Here is a 14,289-nt window from a genome sequence, read left to right as displayed (position 1 = left end):
AAAGCACTATTAGTAAGTGGGGTTGGTCGCAAAACTATATAAAGATGTAACATCAACTGAATGACAGGAGACTACCTGAATGTGCTGTCGTAACATGGAGGCCTCATCAGGATCGCCCACAGGAATCATCAATGCCCTTCCTTGCTCGGCCACTGTCCTCATTATCTCCGTGCTCTATGCAACAAAAACAAGAATTTAAGTCTCCATCACAGTAAAGACCTCAGAGATGGAAATAGTTGTATCACTTACAGCTCTGGCTAACGCAGGGGCGATCTCAACTTGCCTGCCTTCTCGGGTAGCTTGGTCATATGGGTTGTTGCCCTCATCCTCGCTCGCAATGTCAGCAATGTCTTGCTCCGTCCAAGCGGGCCTCAATTGAAGCCTTGTTCGTTGACCAAGCCAAACAAGGTAATCATCGAATGCCTTGTCACGATGGACGGCGTGGATGCCCATGTTGTTCTGCTCCATCAACATCCACTCATCAATGTAGCGCTGGTGCTCCAGCTGCCAGTTGGTGATCTTCTTATTTTTTTGTCTGCTGAACCTGCAAATTTTACACCATAGCGGCAATATGAAGGCCTACTCAATGATTCATTCATGTGAAACGAACAAAATATTGCATGTTACGTACTTGTGGAGCTGCCAACTGGTGGAGAAATCCTCGGGCGGAGAAGGCTGCAGCCTACCAAACTGTCGTGCTACACGGTGAGGGAGATGGTACTCCACTGCATAGAAACAAATAAGGGGGGTCCTCATCGTCCAGACGTCCTCGTCTGCCGTGCACAAGGAGCTCAAGTTGAGATCCGTGACTTGCCTCCGCCGATATGGGCGCCATTGAACCTGTACACAACGTCGTCATCAACTAGTCGACGCTCAATTTGTGCACATATCCTCGATTAGGCCAAAAGGGTGGGAAACTTACATGCTAGTGGCAAAAGGGTGTCCAGCTCATTGGTGAAGCTGATGTACACGTGGCGTGACACGTGGTAAGTTCTATGGGCTCGCTCGTAGAGGTGTGCCATGGTAGGGGCGACAACTACGTCTCCTTGAGGAAACCAAGGTTGTGGGGGATCAAGCTGATGCGGTCTCCCAACTAGAAGCCTCTCCCACATCCAAATCTGCAAAAAAGAGTGGAAACTTGCATGTTAATCACTTTTGTTAAGAAAAAACATTGAATTATAGTGGAAACTTGTACAACTTTGCTTTATTACCTGCAACAGTGTGATGCACCCTTGACATTGTAGCGTGCACGCCTCTAGGACGGCGGCAAGCCTCACAAAGCTGACGGTATAGGAAGGCAAGTATAGCCGAGCCCCAACTCCTATTGCCGACATCCTCCCAGTTCCAAAGGCACTGGGATGTACATCCAGGACGACTGTGTCTCCAGTGCCGTCAGGGAAGAGAACCATACCAAACATGTGCAGACATGTAGGCTCGATAGTAGTATGTCATGGTCTAGGCATCTACGTTGGGTGGGCACTCTCAAAACTGCTGATGAAGCCACCTCAGGGACACCCCACTGCTGTGCCGTTTCTTGCCAGCCTCAACTGCCGCTAGGGGATGTCCCAAGAAGTGCTCAACCCGCTGCTGCCATCCTTCAGACTCCGTGTCTCCTGTCACTGGGAATCCTCAGATGTTCACTCCAAGGATCATGGCAACGTCCTCGAGAGTGACCGTCATCTCCCCGCACGATAGGTGAAAGCTGTGTGTCTCCGGATGCCACCGATCTATCAATGCCGTCAGCGCTGCTGGGTTGAAAGGTGGCGTGCCTCGACGACAAACACGAGCAACGGTAGCAAGGTTCGCTAGCTTTAGGAGGGGCGTGTACCTCTCGTCGTAGACCATGGTCGTAGAGGCCTCATGTGTCATTGGCCTCAGCACATTCAAAACCTGCAAAAAAAAGACAAGCATGAAAAAGTATTAGTTCATGTCACTTTATAAAGAGCATGGACTATAGAGCAAAAGATGAACAATGCACTGTTTCATACGAATTATTGAATATACCTCTCCGTTCTCGATCCTCCGAGCCCGGTGGTGCTCATCGAACCTTGGATCAAGAAGGGGGAACCGATCCATCCTGCAACATAAGGAATGCCAAAGCATTAGTATAAGTTAAAGCATGTATATGTGGTACGAAGTAACATAACAATAAAAAAACAAAAGTAAACCAATGCACTATTACACAAAGCAATTCAAGTAGCTAGCTTGGTGGATACCTGTTGTCTAAGTAGTTCAGGACATTTTCTCTTATTGTGGCCCGTCTTATGGCAACCAGAGCAACGGCTCTTTTGGGTGTCCTCTACAAAATGTGTCCCAACCTTACTCGTGGTTGATCTACCTTTTGTGGCTCGGTCCATGTCCATCCTGAACCGCTTCCGCCGCCTAGGTCCTCTACTCTTCCAGAGTAAACCAAGATCAGCCACATACTTGGGGCCATCATAAGTAGGCCATTGACTCTCGTCAAGAAATGGCTCGAACTGAGGATTCCAGGTGCTCATTAGGTTCCTCAAAGAGAACTCCGCGGCCATATGGGGAGGGACCTCAGCGTCAACACGTCTAAGGCGACAGGCTGTAATCATGTGGGAGCAAGGCCTATGGTATATGGTCGGTTTTCCACATGTACACTTGTTCTCATTGATCACTACTTTATGTTTTCGAGCACCCCGGTCTTCACCACCAATGTTAGTTCCACCACCCTCTAGAATCTCATATCCATGGTTGATCGGATCGAAACATGAACCCTTCTGTCGTTTAGACTTTTTCTTTGAGAAAGCTAGTTCCTGAGATGCTAAAAGTGGCCAAGCTTTGCCTGCTGTCCATAGAGACCTCGCATGCTTCTTCCTCGAAACGAACCAAGCATTCAACTTGTAGAAGGTGAATGAGGCAATAGCAGTCACAGGCAGACCACGACAACCTCTTAGAAGGCTATTGAACATCTCTGCCATGTTACTAGTCATGAAGCCCCATCTCCAACCTCCGGTGTCATATGCAAGTGACCACTTATCCTTCGACGCCATCAACTCGCTCAAGAATTGCCTGCCATCAACATTTGTGGCTAACTTCAGGGCATCTAGCTTGTCTTTGAATAATTGAACCTCTTGCTGCCTGCAAACCTCCTCAAATAATTTGAAGTTGTCCTTTGTGTGATCACGCCTTATAAGATTCTGAGCAAGGTGTCTGGTGCACCACCGGTGATGTATTTGGCCGTAACCAGGAATCTCTTATTCTACGGCATTCAGAATGCCAGCATGCCTATCGGATATCACACAAACATCACGTCCCAGACCAATTACCACTTGTCTTACTAGCCTGAGAAACCAACACCAACTATCCGTGTCCTCCTTCCGAACAATCGCAAAGGCCAATGGCACAAGCTGGTCTTCTGCATCTGTCCCAATACAAACAAGCATTGTGCCTTCAAATTTCCCTGTAAGAAAGGTCCCGTCAATTGAGACGACGGGCCTACAATGCTTGAATGCTTCGATGCTCTGCCCGAACGCCCAAAAGGCCCTTCCAAATACCTGGCTACCATTCCTTGTTTCACCCTCCTTAGGTAAATACTCGAAGTGCATCCTAGGATTTACAGCCCTCATTGCGTTCAACATTACAGGGAGGCGCTCATAAGCTTCTTCCCAATTTCCAAATATTATTTCCAGTGCACGCTGCTTTGCCCTCCATGCTTTTCCATACTTGACATAGTAATTGTACCAGTTGGAAGATGATCTCAACCAACGCGGACACCGTAATGGTTGGCATATGCTTCACCACGGGGCATAACTAGCCTTGCAATGAACCTAGAATTGAGCTGCAGATGGTTCTCTTCTGCCTCAGCAGTGGCACAAACATGTGGTTGCTTCATTGAGGTAATCTTCCATTTGCCTGCCTTCGTCTTCCTAGCACATACTCTCCAACCACACTGTTGTTCTTCACAAGCAACAGTGTACCTCTTCTCCTTGAATGAATTGATGACCCTAAAAGGTCAGGTTGTGTACAATGGAGTACTCTTGCAACCATGTTTTCAACTCATCCATGGTAGCAAACAATATGCCCTTCCGTATGATGAGGCAACCGCTAACATCAGGCACTGTTGTATCACTTGGCCCACCATCAGCTACTGCCCTGTGACCATGGCTAAGGTCCTCGAAATCACCAACTAGTGGATCTCTCCAAGGCAAGACCCTAGACAATATCTCTATTTCCTTAAAATTGAGACGACCAATAGGGCGATCGTCATCAGAGTCTTCGGCTATCTCCTCTACGAAGGATTCATCATCTCCAGCTATCTCCATGTCAAAACGGTTCGTAGCCCTAGCATCACCAAAGTCTTCTTCACCACTAAGATCATCTTCGTCGCTAAGCTCATCCTCAATAGAAAAGTCTCCGCTAGCGTCGTCCAAACCTTCTTCTGCATCACCAATTACATAATCATCATCCTCTTCATCACTATCATGATTGCCCTCACCATCGGCAACCGCATTCTCCTCCTCATCTCCACCGTAGCCTAGTTGTGTGACAAGTATTTCTTCTTCAGACAAAGGACCATAACCTATGTGAGCGGGGGAAGATGGGCATGCTTCGAAGTTATCATTTCCTAAGCCGGACTCCTTACTTACTACTAAATCCAAAGATCGCACTTCTGAGGCCAATACAACTGCCTTGTAATCATTCCATTCAGACTCGCTTGTAATTTTGAGCAACCGCTTGATCCGAGGACCCTTCGATGACCCAACATCTATGACACCTTCAAACTGAACATGCACGTCTCCTTCATTCCAGCCTAACTTAACCTTCACTCGCTCCACTAACTGGGTCAAAGATGGTGTTTCAGAAAAAATCAACAACTCCTCACACATGTCCAGAAATTCCAAACTATCATCTCTTGTCCTAACAATACGGCCTCCATGATGCAACCTCACTAATTTATCCATCTACAGCCATCACACAACAAGTAGTGTCACATATCAATATATCATGCGAGTTTCAATCCAATAAGTAGAAACTAAAATATATCATTTCATCTTTTTCAACCCCAACAACATAATCATTTCTAGTCATAAAAAATTGAAATCTAATGACCAACAAATAACTAAAATACATACTAACCCTAATGACCAACAAATAACTAACCCTAATGACACCTACAATAAACAAAGAACCCTAATGACCAAAATAACTAGAAACCAAACTAACCTAACATGTTCAGCACATAAAACAGTTAAACAACAATGCACTCAATCAACCTAAGCCATACATTTTGCAAATGCAAATACACATATACCAAAACACCATACACCCATGATTCCACATGATTAGAGACAATGCAAGCACATCTACGCGGATAGATTGGAGGAGGGGAGGGACCATTACCTCGAGGAAGCTTCGGGAGACGAGATCCGGGCACCTAGGGTCGCATTTGGGGGTTAGGGTTTCGTGGGGGCGTGGGGGAGACGAAGAGAGAGCAGAGCGCCGGCTTTCAGAATGGAGGGAGGAAGAAGGGGGGCCGCGGCGTGGATTCAAGAGTCCAGACCTCGGCGTTGAGTCGGGCCACGCTGAGTCTGGTGGCTTGGCGTTAAGTGACCCCGCGTCGAGCTATTGGGCCACGAAGCGTTGTTGGGCCGCCTGTGCCGCGCGCCGGATGGTGCCAAAAGCTCGGCGTGTAGTCCCACCGCGCTGAGGTTGGGCCTGTGGCGTTGGCTGACACAACGCTGATGTGTCGGACCCCATGCGCCACCGTGTCGCCGTCGACCCGGGTCGTCCGTGACGTGGCAAGACCTCGGCGTCGTGTCAGTCGACGTCGGCCCTCATACCTTGGCGTCATGTTCTAAGACGCCTAAAAATGGTCTATTTTCAGCAAACGTTTTGGCATAGGTCTTTTTGTAAAAAAATGTTTTCAAAAGGGACCAAATTGCAAAAATTTCACCCTCTGCTCTGTCCAAACGACCAAACCCCAGGTACCAATGCTGTCCACACGCTGCCACCGGCCCCACTGGTTTTGTCTGCTCCAAATAAAGAGAAGACACCGGCCACGACTCTCGGCGTTGACTACCTAGACCTCCAGCGTCGAGCAGTGCCACGCTGAGGTCTGCGGCTTGGTGTGAAGTAACACAGTGCCGAGGTACGCGGGGCCCAACGCCTTCGTGGCAACTACGACCGGAGTCCGCGCTGACGTGGCAAAAGTTTGGCGTTGTCTGACACAGCGCCGAGCCTCATACCTTGGCGCCGTGTCCTAATACGCCGAAAAATGATCTATTGTCAGAAAACGTTTCAACAGAAAGCTATTTATAAAAAAATGTTTTTAAAAGGGACCAAAATGCAAAAATTTCACCTTGATGTCCACCTTACTCTCAAGCTCTCGTCAACAAACATGTTGTCTCCCTTCTCTCCCCAATGGCCTAGAACTTCAGGCCACACGGATTCCCCCAAGCAGGTTTCATGGCCACTCGGACTGTATTCACATGCACAATCATAGGTGATAGGACCTTCCCTACCACCGCCCGCTCCACCAGTGGAAGCTCAGCGTCCCCTTCGTCGTCACTAAAGTCCCCTACGGCTTCTTCTTCCTCAGTTAGGTTTAGCCTCATCAGGAGATCAGTCACGTTCAGACTGGAGCTGCCATCGCCGCCACCAAAGGCGTTCTTGTCCCCCTCCATCCACCTCGAACCGTTGCCATAGATGCGATCTGGTATAAAGGGGCACAAACACGATCCAACACTATGACCTAAGCGTCCAAACTCTAGTGGGGAAATTAGGGTTCTGGAAATTTGTGGATCGGGATCGAGATTGCCCACGAAGTCGCCTTGGGGGACTCCGGAAATCACGGAGGACTCCATGAGCGAGAAATCACTGACTATATACTTCAGGCTTCTGGTGAGACGTGAACGCGACGGCTTTTTGAAAGATCAGCTCCAGTGCTAGTGATAGTGACGCTGGGTGTTGTGTGCTATACTGATCAGTTTTTTTTTTTTGGTTCATCGACGCCAGTTTCTATCTGGAAATTAGTGCAGACACCTTTTGGATATTAGTGCAGACACCTTTAGGCCAATGCAAGTTTTCTTTTTTATTTATTTCTATACGTTTCCTTTGTGCACATGAGAAATGCGCATGCATCAAGCATGCACAGAGTAGTACTATTTGGCGGCATACACTACTGGATTCAGGGCAAAGGCCAGATTGCACTCGGCAAAGCTTTTGTCGAGTGCGACATTCGGCAAAGAACACACGGCAAAAAAATTGATCGGCAAAGCCCTCTTTGCCGAGTGTCTTTTATCGGGCACTCGGCAAAGGCTTTGCCGAGTGCACCGGGGACACTCGGCAAAGAAAAGCAACCGTCACGGCGCCGGTCCCGTTGACGGTCACTTTGTCGAGTGCCAACCCGACAAAGATTTTTTAATTTTTTCTACAAAATTTCTTTGCCGAGTGCCAACCCTTCAGGCACTCGGCAAAGAGTTTTTATTTTTTTTACAAAATTTCTTTGCCGAGTGCCAACCTTTAGGCACTCGGCAAAGTTTTTTTTATTTTTTTTAAAAAAATTTTTTGCCTAGTGCCCCCTGTTCGGCACTCGGCAAAGTTTGATTTTTTTTAATTTCTTTGCCGAGTGCCCACTGCCCGACACTTGGAAAGTTTATTTTTTTTTAAATTCCTTTGCCGAGTGCCCTCAGTCCGGCACTTGGCAAAGTTTGAATTTTTTAAAAAAATTTCTTTCCCGAGTGCCCTTTGTCCGGCACTCGGCAAAGTTTGAAATTTTTTTTTAAAAAAAATTCTTTGCCGAGTGCCCTAAGTCCGGCACTCGGCAAAGTTTGAATTTTTTTTTAAATTTCTTTGTCGAGTGCCATGGTCACAGCACTCGGCAAAGCTAGAAAAATAGTTTTCTGGACACCAATTTTTCCAGCTTTGCCGAGTGTTGTGACCATTGCACTCGGCAAAGAGGTCCTTTGCCGAGTGCAACACTCGGCAAAGTGACCCAAAACTGCAATTTTTTTTACATTTCATCATGACAAATAAATTCATACAATCATATATCACATATATATCTCATCCATCATATATATATATCTCATCCATCACATATATATCTCATCCATCCACACATCCATCCGCACATATCACATCCATCACAATATATATCACATATATAATAATAAGTGCTCAAGTCCATCCAAATAAATACACAAATCCATCAAAGTCCACAAGTGCATCACAAGTATATCACAAAGTGAACAACAAATAAAAAAAATACAACGTGCACTCATCTCGGTCAAGGCGACTGTGGTGAAGGCCCAGCTCCATCATTCGGAGGTGCATGAGGTGGATTATTCGAACCACCATCAGATGGAGACTGCACAAAAGAGAAAAGATTGCATTTGAGACAAGATTATTTGGATAGCTAATCTAGGAAGGTAGAGGCCATACAAGCAAAGCACAAGCGAAAGTAAAAAACTTTCATACTCATAGGAGCAACTGTAGCTGCAGGACGCGGAGGCGGAGGTGGAACCAATAGCCCAGGTGGCAGAGAGAAGCCCACACGTTGCCCAAGTCCTTGTAGGAACTCTGTAATGTCCATCAGCCTCTACGCCTAGGCCTGCCGCTCGGCCCACTCAGCCTCTAGCTAGGCCGCCATCCTCTGCTGCCCGGCCTCCAGCTCCTGACGTTGCCTCATTTCTTGTTCTAGTCAGGCCTGCAATATTTCACTCTAATGTTTCAGTAATGCAAAGCTAATTAAGGTGTGTAAAGATCAATGTATGACGAGTAAAATAGGAATAACCTCGAGTGTGTCGACCCGGTGCTGTGCAGCGGTCGGCCGTGTGCGAATGGCCAGACTCTCGCTCGTGCTCCGTGCTCGGATCTGGGAGAGAGAGGGAGTAGAGGCCGTGTCGATGATGCCATCGCCAAGCCAGAACCGCCCATGCTTCTTGCCTTGCCCTGCCCTCATGACGGCCTCTCCATCGAAGTCCTGCGTGCTCGGATCGTGGTCTGACCCATGGAGCGACCTTGCCACCTCAGTGTACTCACTGATGTGGGAGTGGACGCTCGGGTTCGTGTATTCCTCGGGCGGGTCCTCCAGGTTGAAGGAGACGTTGGACGTCGCCTTGCCCTTGTGGGCCATACACCATGCCTAGAAGTCCGAGCAAGCCTGACCACTATGTGATGCCGACTGGGAGAAAGACAGCACGATGATTAGAAATAGGTAGAACTGAGCGTCACAATAGATAAATGAATTCGCGTACCCATGCTTGTTTATATCCAACGAGGTTGCGGCTCCCTTGATGGTGTGTTGGACCTTGCATCTACAAACGACGGTCCCGGGCATCCCTGTGCATCTTGAGGTACTCCTCCGTGAACCACCTGTCCACCATCATCGCCCAGCACTCAGGATACGCTTGGCACCACCAGGGAATCATCTACACGTCATCAAGTATTGGACATATAAGAAGATCAAATTAAACCAACTTAATCTCAAAACGAATCAATATTGATGTTCTTCATTTACCTCAAGGTACTACTCCTGGGTCAGCTGCATCTCTCTTGCATCTTTCTTGGTTTTCCTCTCTCCAAGCTTCGACCCGTAGTAGGTTACGATGGCCTAGATGCGCACCTCATGATGCATGTTGGAGACGAGTTTTTTATAGGCTTTGGTAGTCACCTGCTCCGCCCTGGCCTCAAATCCCTCCTCGCATCTGTAATAAGTCTGCATACAAAAGCGATGTATCCATTCATTATTTCAAGAAAAGTCTTCAATGTTGTGCGAGGGAGACTTACCCAAAGCTCTGCCTTCACCCACGCCGCCTTGTTAGGGTACTCCGCATCGGTGGCGATGGTGTAGTGGTCAAACGAGTAGGCCGGCTCTGTCTTTGATGCATACATGATAATGCTGGGGAAGTATTGCCTGCACAGAAGACCCAGGATGCCGTTGACTAGCCGTGCATTACCACCCTACACAACCACCCAGTTCCTGCACAAGTGATTAAAAAAATTATTAGTTTTTTTCATCATATCATATGAGGTAGTGGTGATAACATATAAAGTTACTTACTTTTGCCCTTTGAGACGAATCACTGGGCGTTGGTGAGGAAGCGGAACATGTGGAAGGCTTGCGGGACCTCGCAAGTAGACACTCGAAGAGGAGTTGGAGGAAGCGGAACCCATGCCTACCGCCTCCAACTCGTCGTCCTCGTGCGGCCCCTCCTCCTCGTCCGTCTACCGAACCAGCTCATCGTCCGACTCGTCCACAGGCGCCACCTCCTCCAGCTCCTCCTCACGTGGCGTGGGAGGAGACGGCCCCCTCTTGCATCTGGCAGTCCTCCTCCTCCTCCTGTCTGATCCCTCCGCCGCCCTCTCCGCCTCCTCCTACAGCCGGCGTTGTCTTTGGTATATCGAGTTCATGGACCTATGAAGAAGGTCATCGAAATAGGGGAGTCTCGTCAAGCCCGAGATATGAGTCCACATATGTTGCTCACCATATCCCACAAAACCACCTTCATTAGGCACGAGAGCATCTATCTGAGCATGAACCTCGGCACCGGTCATCATCCACAGTGCAGGGTTTGTCACTTTGACACCTTTCGTTAAGTTCTTGATGTCTTGTCTGAATGGATGGTCAAAAGGTAGGAATTGACGATGTCTGTGGAACGATGAATACTTGCCACCCTTCTGCAACCAAATGAACTTCACACCTTCCTTGCATATTGGGAATGGGAACTTCCCGTGAACACACCACGCGCAGAATATCCCATACGCCAGGAAGTCATGCAGGGAGTAGTGGTACCAAACGTGCATTTTGAAGGTTGTCTTTGTAGCTTGATCGTATGTCCATACCCCTTCGTCCCAAGCACGGACCAATTCATCAAACATGGGCTCTATGAACACACCCATATTACTCCCTGGGTGTCCAAGAATTATCAACGACAAGAATACGTTATGTCGTTGAAAGGAGACACTAGGGGAGAGATTAAAGGGGATAACAAAGACAAACCAACATGTGTATGGGGCAGCCATCATTCCATAAGGATTGAAGCCATCTGTTGCTAGCGCGACACGTACATTACGAGCCTCATCTACTTTGTCACGATGTTTGTCATTAAAGCGGATCCAAGCTTCACCATCGGATGGATGTACCATCTTGTTAGGATTGTACCATTTGCCATTTTTGTGCCATGTCATCTGTTTCACGGATTCCTCGGTCATGTATAGCCATTGGATCCTCGGTGGGAACGGAAGGTACCGTAGGATTTTCACGAGGATCGTAAGTTGCCTCTTCTGGCCATCATCAAAGTCTACCTCTAGGTACCTGGAGGATTTACACTTTGGACAGAACTTTGCATGCTCGTGTTCTTTCCTAAATAGGACGCACCCCTTCGAACAAGCATGTATCTGCTCATATGACATCTTAAGTGCTCGAAGGAGTTTCTATGACTCGTACATGCTCTTTGGCAGAATGTGGTCCTCCGGAAGCAGGGTGCCAATCAAGGCCAACATCTTATCGAAGCCAGATCGACTCAAGTTTAACTCGGACTTCAACCCCATTAAGCGTCCAATGGCATCCAGTTGAGACACTGTTGACCGATCGTGAAGGGGTTTCTATGCCGAGTCCATCATGTCGTAGAACGCCTATGCAGCTGCCTCCATCTCCTCCTTCTCATGTCCCTCATCGAACTGTCCTTGGTGAAAGTCATCTAACATGTCTGGTACCCCGGCATCAGCATAAAAAGCCTCCACCTGTGGTCTCACCACCTCCTCTCTCATACGATGGGCTTCACCATGGTGGACCCACCGGGTGTAGTCCGACGTAAATCCATTCTTCACAAGATGTTTACCCATTTCCACCTTGTTTACCCTCCTCCTATTTTCACATTTGCTGCAGGGACACAAAACTAGGCAATGTCCTTTAGCAGCCTTGCCAAATGCACTGTTTAAGAAAGCATTGGTCTTGTTCATCCATTTCGTGGTGTAATCACTCTGACTTCTCCAGCCCGTGTACATTCACTGATGGTCATCCATCCTCTAACATATGTATCAGCGAGTAATGTAATCATCAATTGCATCTACATGGTGTTCCTACTATCTAATAGGTGAGGATAGGTCCTAATCTAACCCGCGGATACGTAGATGAGGTTAGTTTCCATGCTCTACTCCTATCTGAGACAGAATTTCGGCAGCACCTCCCTGCTGTTCTCTAGATACACGTCCTGCCAAAGAAGAGTGCGTATCCGGAGAACCACAGGGAGGTGATGCCGAAACTCTATCTCAGACCGGAACAGACCATGGAAACTAACCCATCTACGCATCCGCGTGCTGTCCAAAAAACGTGAACAATCCAAAACAGATACGGTCAAAGATATGCAAAGATCTGTATACATCCAACCGTATCTCTTTCGAATGGGAGACGCCTAACTAGGTTACGCGATCTACGACCATGATACGGAAAGAGGGGTTATACCTAGGGTGGCGGCGGAGTCAAGCTAGCGGGGGCCATAGCGGGTCGGTGTAGTGGCGAGGCGGCGCAGTGCAGGCAGACCGGCACGGCGACGGGAACTCCAACTCGGCTCCAACGGGCTCTTCTCTACAAAAATGGAACAAAATACTGTCATTTAAAAAAATTCGGCAGAACCTCCCCTGTACGGTAAGGTTTCCAAAACCTAAAAAAAACAGCGGCACAATGGCCGACAAGCACATATGTCTCAAGAGAAGCCATGTAATTTGGATATCAATCCATGCAGAAGAATATATTCAAGTAGTACCACTACTTCTACTACTACTTCCACTATTACTACTACTACCACTACTTCTACTACTACAACCATTAATTCTACTACTACTACTACCACTAGTTGTACTACTACTACCACTACTTCTAATACTACTACTACCATTAGCTCTACTAGTACAACTAATACTACTACAACTATCACTACCACGACAACAAAAAGAGAGAAGGCAAAGATTTAATTTTTTTTTAATTTCTTTGCCGAGTGTCCCAGATATGGCACTCGGCAAATTTTTTTTTGTAAAATACTTTACCGAGTGCCCCTGGCACAGCACTCGGCAAAGATTTTTTTTTGAAAAATACTTTGCCGAGTGCCCCTGGCACGGCACTCGGCAAAGATTTTTTAAATTTTTTTTAAAAAAAACTTTGCCGAGTGCTCCTGGCACGGCACTCGGCAAAGATTTAATTTTTTTTTTAAATGTCTTTGCCGAGTGCCCTGTGAAAGCACTCGGCAAAGAGGAAATTTAAAAAAAAAATAGAGCCCTCTTTGTCGAGTGCCATAACCCGGCACTCGGCAATTTTTTTTTTGTTTTTGGCCTCCAAATTTTTTGTGCAGCCCTTTCAAAGCACCAGGAACTCCTAGTTAGAATTTGGGGATTTTTTATGGCTTTTTGCTATATTTAGTTACTTTATTTCATTTACTTGAATTTTTTCGAAAAATATAATTTTGAACTGCATGTGGTACGAATAATGGAATTTAATGATTCAAAAAATGATAGTCATGTTACTGAGTATAGTGTGAGGCCGTATCCAAGAATGGACCCAAAATTTCGGACATCTGGTTCATGAAACATGACCGCGAACTTGCGTACGAAGTGTTTTTAAATTCTATAAAAAGCAAACGAAGTCCGAAAATCATGAAACTTGTTGAGATGCCATGATATCATATGTGGAGGCTATGAAAAAAATTTCAAAAGATTTTGTGCATGTTGTCACCTACAATGCTTACAAACTAGAAGATTTCGTGCACGTTGTCTTTGGGGGTGGTTTTTCCTATGTACATAGCTTTTTCTATGCTTCTAGACATCCGATATGTTTGATACATTGGGTATCTTGAAATGACAAAATGATCTGTAAATTGAAACAGACAGAGTAGTTCACTTTTTAGTCCACCTGCTTGGTACTAGTAGAAGCTAAAGTTTATACGGCTAAAGTTTAGTATGGTTATCTCAAGTAAAGACATGCACAACGCATGAGGACTAACTCAAGTTGCTATCCTGCTGTTCTTGCATGCTTGGGCACCAAGCAGAGGAGCCGAACAACGGAACAAGGAAAGCTTGGTCTCTGCATCTGCTCTGCTGCTCATCAGTCAGTCATGCCGCCATGCTTCTTCCCAGATGTTTCGAGTCCAGTTCCCACGAGGGTACACCGATCGAGCAACTTTGGAAACAAACAAGCAGGCTGGCTGTACTACGAATGAAGGCGATGGACTCGAACGAACGCGAGTTGGATTGGGATTCTTGGAGGCAGCGAGCCAGCGACGATGGCCGGTGACGGCGGCGGCCAAGATTTGCTGCTAGTTCATAGTA

General features: G+C 47.1%; 1 long non-coding RNA gene across 1 annotated transcript; it reads right to left on the bottom strand.

Annotated features, from left to right (window-relative positions):
* Nucleotides 1–1,817: 1,817 nt before the first annotated feature.
* Nucleotides 1,818–3,631, bottom strand: LOC136506129 (uncharacterized). The gene is made up of 3 exons (XR_010771406.1): nucleotides 2,217–3,631; nucleotides 2,005–2,077; nucleotides 1,818–1,890 (listed from the first exon to the last, which is right to left on the bottom strand). It is a non-coding gene; the product is annotated as an uncharacterized lncRNA (long non-coding RNA).
* Nucleotides 3,632–14,289: the final 10,658 nt, after the last annotated feature.

This window comes from Miscanthus floridulus, chromosome 14 (assembly GCF_019320115.1).
Source record: "Miscanthus floridulus cultivar M001 chromosome 14, ASM1932011v1, whole genome shotgun sequence".
NCBI lineage: Eukaryota > Viridiplantae > Streptophyta > Magnoliopsida > Poales > Poaceae > Miscanthus > Miscanthus floridulus.
Note: the sequence above shows the minus strand (reverse complement) of the source record. Positions and strands in the feature narration are given on the sequence as shown.